The sequence below is a fragment of the Hordeum vulgare genome, chromosome 3H, assembly GCF_904849725.1.
Source record: "Hordeum vulgare subsp. vulgare chromosome 3H, MorexV3_pseudomolecules_assembly, whole genome shotgun sequence".
NCBI lineage: Eukaryota > Viridiplantae > Streptophyta > Magnoliopsida > Poales > Poaceae > Hordeum > Hordeum vulgare.
In genome coordinates, this window is record NC_058520.1 from 391,032,635 (window position 1) to 391,043,148 (window position 10,514).

Below are 10,514 nucleotides of genomic sequence, written 5' to 3' on the forward strand. Positions count from 1 at the left end.
TTTGTCCTACCCTCCTGTGGTAGTGGGGTCCTAATGTAAACTAAGGAATATTAAGGCCTCCTTTCGATAGAGAATCGGACCAAAGCATTAGCACTTAGTGAATACATGAACTCCTCAAACTACGGTAATCACCAGAAAGAATCCCGATTATTGTCATCCTCGGGGATGCAGATCATAACTCGTAATAGGTGTCTACAACTTGCAAGATAGGATCAAGAACACACATATATTCATGAAAATATAATAGGTCCAGATCTGAAATGATGACACTCGGGCCCTAGTGACAAGCATTAAGCATAGCAAAGTCCAAGCAACATCAATCTCATAACATAGTGGATACTAGGGATCATACCCTAACAAAACTAACTACATTACATGGTAAATCTCATCCAAACCATCACCGTCCAGCAAGCCTACGACGGAATTACTCATGAACGGCGGAGAGCATCATGAAATTGGTGATGAACGATGGTTGGTGATGATGACGACGTTGATTTCCCCTCTCCGGAGCCCAAATCAGACTCCAGATCTACCCTCCAAGGAAGAACAGGAGGTTGGGGCGGCTCTGTATCATAAAACGCGATGAACTCTATTGCTTTATTTTTTTCTCACCTAATAGGAATATATAGAAGTGGAAACGAGGTTGACGGAGCCACAGGGGCCCCACAAGACACGGGGCGCGCCCCTAGCTTGTGGCCAGGTGGTGGCCCCTCTCCGGTTGATTCTTTCACCAATATTTTTTATTAATTACAAAAATATTCTCCATAAATTTTAGGCCAATCTGAGAACATTTATTTCTGCACAAAAATAACGCCAAGGTAATTCTGTTGAAAACAGCGTCAGTCCGGGTTAGTTCCATTCAGATCATGCAAATTAGAGTCCAAAACAAGGGCAAAAGAGTTTCGAAAATTAGATACGTTGGAGACGTATCAACTCCCCCAATCTTAAACCTTTGCTTGTCATCACGTAATACAGTTGATAAATTGAAAGTGATAAAGAAAAACTATTACAAACTGTGTTTGATCTTGCTGTTATAAATATGTCTAACTAATGTTCAGATTTTCAGCAAAGATTATAGTCTAACCACATTCACAGTAGCATTTAGGTCTCATATTTACTTATATCAATGGCATAGTCAACTAGCGAGCAATAATAATGAGTCTCGGATGACAACATTTTTATCAAAACAATCATAATACAATATGATATACTGGTATCTCCCTAGCCCTTTTTGAGCACCTCTGAAGAACAAGGACTAACTAGACATTGTAATTCATGTTAAAAGAGGACCAGTCATACTCATACTCAATATCAATTAATAAAAAAGCGTACAAATGACGGAGGTGCTCTTTAACTGGTGCCTTTTTATAAGAAGAGGATGACTCAACAGTAAAGTAAAATAGATAGGCCCTTCGCGGAGAGAAGCATTGATTTACAGAGGTGCGAGAGCTCGAGCTTTTAAAACATGGATGAATCATAATTTTGGGTGGTATGCTTTCATTGTCAACATAACAACTAAGAGATCTCAACTTCTTCCATGCTAGATACATTATAGGCGGTTCCCAAACAGAATGGTAAAGTTTTTACTCTCCCTCCACCAATCGATCACACTCCACGGCGGGCCGAATCCACGGGTACCGTCCATACAAACAACAATCCTGGGGGAGTTTTGTTTCATTATACTTTGATTTGATTTTTGAGCATGGAACTGGGCATCCCGAATACCAGCCACTTTCTCGTGAATGATAGTGAGTCAACACATATCATGAGAATAACCCACCTGGCATGGAAGATACTGACCGCCCCTAGTCACTACATGAGCGATCCGGGCATACAAAACATAATATTTATTTGAAGGAGTATGTCACATGCAAATTTACTTGGGACGACAGGTAAATAACGCATATAGGTAGGTATGTTGGACTCATATGGACAACCTTGGGTTTATGGAAATGGATGCACAAGCAGTATTCCCGCTTAATACAAGTGGAGGCTAGCAAGAGACTCGGAAGCGACCAACTAGAGAGCGACAACATTCATAAACATGCTTTGAGATTAACCAACATTGAATGCAATCATGAGTAGGATATAAATCACCATGAACATAAACATCATGGAGGTTATGTTGGTTTTGTTTCAACTACATGTGTTAACATGTGCCAAGTCAAGCCACTCGAATCATTCGGAGGAGGATACCATTCTATCATACTACATCACAACCATTTTAATATGCATGTTGGCACTCAAGACAAACCATTATTCACTCCTAGCTAATTAGGCATGGCATGAGTAACTAAAATCTCTAAGGCCCAGTTCTTTTCACCCTGGATTCTAGAGAATCAGGATTATGGGAAATTCTTCCAGAATCTGCTTCTCCCAGAATCTGTCGTCGAGTTCTTTTCAGAGATTGTAGTTTGAGATTTCGGAGAGTGTTGTGTGTTGAAATGTCTATACTGCCCTTAGACAAATAGCTATTTTATCTATGAGCAATAGCAGACAAAATGAAGAGGGAAGAAACAGAGATGCGAAAAAGAACTCACGTGAGCGTCGAAACTAGCTAGCTGGGGGCAGACTGCAGGGTGGGGCGGATTTGAGGAGGGAGGCGGGACGGGGCCTGGCCTGGCCGGCGGCGGCGGCGCCGTAACCCTAGCCGCGGGGCAGGGCGAACTATGGGGTGGGGCGGGGTTGACGGCGGGGTGGGGAGGGATTGACGGGGCGGGGCCGGCCTGAGGAGCCAAGATGGCCAGTGGGGCGGCGACGGCTTGGCCGGCAGCGACGGCGAGATGCGCGCCGAGGTGAGGCGGGAGGGGAGCGCAGCGAGGACAGAGGGGAAACGGGCAAGCGAGACGAGGAGCTCGGTCATTTTTGGTTCCAGGGGATGATAGTTCGATGGCATTTTGCCCGTAATTACCTGATACAATAGGGGCATAGTTTTATTTCGAAACGTTTTCTTTTGTGGGACTAGCCAGAATCCTGGGATTGTGGGAGAAACCAAGTTTTCGTGGGATTTTGGATTGCACTAGGATTCTACATAATCTGGTCAAGATTTTGGAAGGTCAATCGAGTTCTTTTGGCTCGGGATTTTCGGGGCTGAGATTCTCTATAATCTGCTCAAAAGAACTGGGCCTAATTGTCATTGCAACCATGTTCAATCCATAATGAGCTGAATCGAGAACGATGAGCTAATCTTATTTACAAAAACAAAATAGGTCGAGTTCATGCTAGCTTTTCTTCATCTGAGTCACTTCATCATATATTGTCATTATTGCCTTTCACTTGCACGACTGAATGGTGTGAGTAATAATAAGAGTGCGCGTGCATTGGAATAAGCTGGAATCTGCAAGCAATTACTCAAAGGAGAAGGCAAGGTAATATGGGCTCTCTGATAGATAAACAATAATGCATATGAGAGCCACTCAACATGTCATCATGGTCTTCTCCTTACAACCCAGAGAAGAAAGAAAAACTATTTACACGAGAAAGCTCCCAACAAGCAAAAGAAGAACGAGATTTTTTTCTGGGTTTTCTTTTAACACAACAACCAAACAAACTAGAAGGTAAATCTAGAACTATTTTTTTATTTTCTCAAGGTTAATGAAACACACAAGAAGAAATTAGAAAGAAGAAATAAACTACCATGGATGGTACAATGAAAAAGTACAAACACCGACAACTGGAATGAGCGTGTGAACATGAATGTAGTGTCGGTGAGAAATACATACTCCCCCAAGCTTAGGCTTTTGGGCTAAGTTGGTCTAGGGCCATGGCTGGCCCGGATAATATCCAAAGTCATAGTTGGGGTTGTACTACCGCCTGAACGGCTTCAGTGCGGAGGCGAGCGGCTTCCGCCTCTCTCTCGTACTCGTTTGCCTCCTCTTTGGTTATAAAGTATCTCTGTTTTTCCTCGGCATGAAGGAACCAGTGAGTTGATAATATTGCTTGCATTGGTCTGAAACAAAATATTCAAGTCCAACATTTCGTATGTACGCATAAAATTCTTCCTTGAATCCGACATGGACCATGAATTGATCCGACGACCATGCACAAGGACGCACTTGAGATTCCCTCGGTGGTTCAAAGTCGGCCTCACGTATCACGAGTCTCGGGGTCTTCTTTCTCGAGGAACCATCTTGGTATATTCTCCTTAACATGTTTTCTTTCCCTGAAAAATTTCTGAAATTTTTAGTGACTCCAAATAAGGGTGAACAATGCTCAATCCAAACTTATATCAACTACTCCCACAAGTGCCTAGAAGCTATATCATGCATCAAAACTACTTGGGACCCTACAAATTTGACATGCAAGCTCAAGAACAAGGTCACTATAGCAGAAAAAATTTGCAATATATAAAACACTAGAACAAAAACTAATTGGACCATTGGAGGAGTCACATACATATGAACAATCCCCTAAAATAGTTTTGCAAATGGAGCTTTGAGCAAGGAGATCAAAAATGGCAGCAAGATGAGCTAGAATACGGGTTTGAGCAATGGTGGGATTTTTTCTGGAGGAAGGCAAAGTGGATGGGTGCTGGAATAAGTGAAGGGGCCCCATGTGGGACCCACAAGCCAGGGGGCACGCCCTGCAGGCTTGTGGCCCACTGGTGCATCCCCCTGATGTGTTCTCACTGCCAAAAATTCTTAAATATTCCAGAAAAAATAATACTAAATTTTTACGGCATTCTGAGAACTTTTATTTTCAGGTCATTTTTCTATTGCACGGATAAAATGGAAAACAAAGAAATAATAACATTTTTACTAAACTGAAACTAAAGAACAGAAAATAAAAGTTGGGCACAAAAGGTTGTGCTTTCTAAATTCATCCATCGCATGCCTGTCAAAAAGAATCCATCAATAAGGTTGATCAAGTCTTATTGACAAACTTTTTTTTTCAAATGACATGGAACGAGAGAATTTTCGAATAACACTAGGTTACTTCAATGGGGATATGCATGTCCCCATCAATAAGTATATCATATTTCTTTTTTATAGTAGGGAGAGGGAATTCAATGTCGCCAATAATAATCGTTGAATTTTTTTCAATGGAGTTGATACTATGAACTTGAGGTTGTTTCTTCGAAAAATGTACCGTATGCTCATTACCATTAACATGGAAAGTGACATTGACTTTGTTGCAGTCAACAACAGCCCCTGCAGTATTCATAAAGGGTCTACCAAGGATGATCGACATACTGTCATCCTCGGGAATATCAAGAATAACAAAGTCCGTTAGGATAGTAACGTTTGCAACCACAACACGCACGTCCTCACAAATACCGATGGGTAAAGCACTTGATTTATCAGCCATTTGCACAGAGATTTCAGTAGATGTCAATTTATTCAAATAAAGTCTACGATATAAATAGAAAGATATAACACTCACACCGGCTCCGAGGTCACATAAAGCAGTTTTAACATAATTTCCTTTAATAGAGCATGGTATAGTAGGTACTCTCGGATCTCCTAGTTTCTTTGGTATTCCACCCTTAAAAGTATATTTAGCAAGCATGGTGGAAATCTCAGCTTCCCGTATCCTTATTTTGTTTGTAACAATATCTTTCATATACTTAGCATAAGGATACGTTTTCAGAATATTAGTCAAGCGCATACGTAGAAAGACAGGTCTCAGCATTTCAACAAAGCGCTCAAAATCCTAATCATCCTTCTTCTTGGATGGTTTAAGTGGAAAGGGTATGGGTTTCTGAACCCATGGTTCTCTTTCTCTACCATGCTTCCTAGCAACCAAGTCTCTTTTATCATATCTTTTATTCCTAAGTTGTGGGTTATCAAGATCAACAACAGGTTCAGTCTCCACATCATTATCATTACTAGGTTGAGCATCGACATGAACATCATCATTAATATTATCACTAGGTTCATGTTCATTACTAGATTGTGTCTGAGCATCAGAAATAGAGATATCATTTGGGTTTTCATGTGAATTTATAACAGGTTCACTAGCAGCATGCAAAGTCCTATCGTCATTCTTTTTCCCTTTTATTAGAAGGACCAGGTGCATCAATATTAACTCTCTGGGAATCTTGCTCAATTCTCTTAGGATGGCCCTTAGGATACAAAGGTTCCTGAGTCATTCTACCACCTCTAGTCACAACTCTAATAGAATGATCATTGTTCTTACTAATCATCTCATTGAGAAAATCATTCTATGCCTTAAGTACTTGTTCTACTTAAGTAGTTACCATGGAAGCATGTTTACTAATAAGCCTAAGAACATTAACAGTTCTACTCATATAATCACCCAAGCGATCAAGCATGTAAGCATTATGATTCAATTATCTACTAACATAAGCATTGAAATTTTCTTTCTTAACAATAAAGTTATCAAATTCATCCAAGCAATGGCTAGCAGACTTATTATAAGGAATGTCACCTTCATCAAATCTACAGAGAGAATTTACCTCTACTACCTGTGTCGGGTTATCATCAACATGTATTTCTTCAATAGGTGGTAGATTCTTAACATCTTCAGCTTTAATACCTTTTCTTTCATAGATTTCTTTGCCTCTTGCATATCTTCGGGACTGAGGAATAGAATACCTCTTTTATTTGGAGTTGGTTTTGGAGTTGGTTCTGGGATAGTCCAATCATTAGCATTGCTCAATATATTATTCAATAGTAGTTCAGCTTGTTCAACTGTTCGTTCCCTGAAAACACAACCAACGCAACTATCTAGGTGGTCCCTAGAAGCATCGGTTAGTACATTATAAAAGATATCAAGTATTTCATTTTCTTAAGAGGATGATCAGGCAAAGCATTAAGTAACTGGAGAAGCCTCCCCCAAGCTTGTGGGAGACTCTCTTCTTCAATTTTCACAAAGCTAAATATTTCCTGCAAGGCAGCTTGTGTCTTATGGGAAGGAACATATTTTTCAGAGAAGTAGTAAATCATATCCTGGGGACTACGCACACAACCAGGAGCAAGAGAATTAAACCATATCTTAACATCACCCTTTAATGAGAACGGAAACAACTTAAGAATATAATAATAATGATTTTTTCCTCATGAGTAAATAGGGTGGCTATATCATTCAATTTAGTAAGGTGTGTCAGAATAGTTTCAGATTCATAACCATGGAAATGTTCAGATTCAACCAAAGTAATTAACTCAAGATCGAGAGAGAATTCATAATCCTTATCAGTAACAAAGATAGGTGAAGTAGCAAACTTGGGATCATATTGCATTCTAGCATTCAAAGATCTTTCCTTCCACTTGCATAGCAATTTCTTAAGATCATATCTATCCTTACAAGCAAGAAAGTCCCTAGCTACTTCTCCTTCCATAACATAACCTTTAGTATATTAGGCACTTCATATCTAGGGAGCTAGGTCTAGCAGGTGTATCATAGTGTTCAGTTTCAATAATTTATCAAATTCAGAAATATCATCAGTTTCAGCATTCACTCTAGCAACTTATTAATCAAGAAATTCACCAAGTGGCATAGTAGTATCAAGCAAAGTATCACCATAAGCATCAATCATAGCAGAACTAGCATCATCAATTACTTGCAACATATCAGATACAGTATCAGGTGGTGGTGTCGCAAATTTACTCATAACAGAAGGTTAATCAAGTTCAGATCTAGATGTCAGTTCCTTACCTGTCCTCGTAGTTGAGGGGTAGATCTTGGTTTTAGCGTCTTTTAGATTCTTCATAGTGATCAACAGATATAAATTCCAAGTGGCTCACAGATCAGAGATATGCTCCCTGACAACGGCGCCAGAAAAAGGTCTTGATAACCCACAAGTATAGGGGATCGCAACAGTTTTCAAGGGTACAATATTCAATCCAAATTCGTTGATTCGACACAAGGGGAGCCAAATAATATTCTTGAGTATTAGCAGCTGAGTTGTCAATTCAACCACACCTGAAAGACTTAATATCTGTAGCAAAGTATTTAGTAGCAAAATAGTATGGAAGTAACGGTAACGATGGAAAACGTGAGAGTGACAGTTTTGTAGTGATTGTAACAGTAGCAACGGAAAAGTAACTTAGCAAAGATCAATATGTGGAAAGCTCATAGGCAATGGATCAAAGATGGATAATTATGTCGGATGGCATTCATCATGCAATAGTTATAACATAGGGTGATATAGAACTAGCTCTAATTCATCCATGCAATGTAGGCATGTATTCCATATATAGTCATACGTGCTTATGGAAAAGAACTTGCATAACATCTTTTGTCCTACCCACCCGTGGCAGCGGGGTCCTAAAGGAAACTAAGGAATAATAAGGCCTCCTTTTAATAGAGAACCATACCAAAGCATTAGCACTTAGTGAATACATGGACTCCTCAAACTACGATAATAACCGGAAAGAATCCCAGTTATTGTCACCCTGGGGGATGTGGAACATAACTTGTAATAGGTGCCTACAACTTACAAGATAGGATCAAGAACACATATAGATTCATGAAAACATAATAGTTTCAGATCTTAAATCATGGCACTCGGGCCCTAGTGACAAGCATTAAGCATAGCAAAGTCATAGCAACATCAATCTCAAAACATAGTGGATACTAGGGATCAAACCCTAACAAAACTAACTCGATTACATGGTAAATCTTATCCAACCCATCACCTTCCAGCAAGCCTACGATGGAATTACTCACAAACGGCGGAGAGCATCATGAAATTGGTGATGAAGGATGGTTGGTGATGACGACGGCGTCAATTTCCCCTCTTCGGAGCCCAAATCAGACTCCAGATGTGCCCTCCCGAGAAAGAACAGGAGGTGGCGGCGGATACGTATCGTAAAACGCGATGAACTCTATTGCTTTATTATTTTCTCACTGAATAGGAATATATAGAAGTGGAAAGGAGGTCGACGGAGCCATAGGGGCCCCACAAGACACGGGGGCGCGCCCCTAGCTTGTGGCCAGGTGGTGGCCCCTCTCTAGTTGATTATTTCGCCAATAATTTTTATTAATTCCAAAAATATTCTTCATAAACTTTTAGGTCAATCCGAGAACATTTATTTTTGCACAAAAATAACACCAAGGCAGTTCTGCTGAAAACAGTGTTAGTCCGGGTTAGTTCCATTCAAATCATGCAAGTTAGAGTCCAAAAGAAGGGCAAAAGAGTTTGGAAACTTAGATACGTGGGAGACGTATCAACTCCCCCAAGCTTAAACCTTTGCTTGTCCTCAAGCAATTCAGATGATAAACTGAAAGTGATAAAGAAAATTTTTACAAACTCTGTTTGATCTTGCTGTTGTAAATATGTCTAACTAATGTTCGGATTTTCAGCAAAGATTATAGTCTAACCACATTCACAATAGCATTTAGGTCTCATATTTACTTATATCAATGGCATAATCAACTAGCGAGCAATAATAATAAGTCTCGGATGACAACAATTTATCAAAACAATCATAATACAATATGATTTACTGCTATCTCGCTAGCCCTTTTTGAGATTGAAAAACATAAATGCAGAGCACCTCTGAAGAACAAGGACTGACTAGACATTGTAATTCATGGTAAAAGAGATCCAGTCATACTCATACTCAATATCAATTAATAACAAAGCATACAAATGACGGAGGTGCTCTCTAACTGGTGCCCTTTTATAAGAAGAAGATGATTCAACAGTAAAGTAAAATAGATAGACCCTTCGCAGAGGGAAGCATTGATTCATAGAGTGCCAGAGCTTGAGCTTTTTAAAACAGGGATGAATCATAATTTTGGGCGGTATGCTTTCATTGTCGACATAACAACTAAGAGATCTCGATATCTTCCATGCTAGATACATTATAGGCGGTTCCCAAACAGAATGGTAAAGTTTTTACTCCCCTCCACCAATCGATCACACTCCACGGGGGGCCGAATCCACGGGTACCGTCCATGAAAACAACAATCCTGGGGGAGTTTTGTTTCATTATACTTTGATTTGATTTTTGAGCATGGAACTGGGCATCCCGAATACTAGCCACTTTCTCATAAATGATAGTGAGTCAACACATATCGTGAGAATAACCCACCTAGCATGGAAGATACTGACATCCCCTAGTCACTACATGAGCGATTCGGGCATACAAAACATACTACTTATTTGAAGGTTTAGAGTATGTCACATGCAAATTTACGTGGGATGGCAGGTAAATACCGCATATAGATAGGTATGGTGGACTCATGCGGAACTACTTTGGGTTTATGGAAATGGATGCACAAGCAGTATTCCCGCTTAATACAAGTGGGGGCTAGCAAGAGACTGGGAAGCGACCAACCAGAGAGCGACAACAGTCATAAACATGCTTTGAGATTAACCAACATTGAATGCAATCATGAGTAGGATATAAATCACCATGAACATAAACATCATGGAAACTAAGGAATATTAAGGCCTCCTTTTAATAGAGAACCATACCAAAGCGTTAGCACTTAGTGAATACATGAACTCCTCAAACTACGGTAATAACCAAAAACAAATCCCAGTTATTGTCACCCTGGGGGATGTGGATCATAACTCGTAATAGGTGTCTACAACTTGCAAG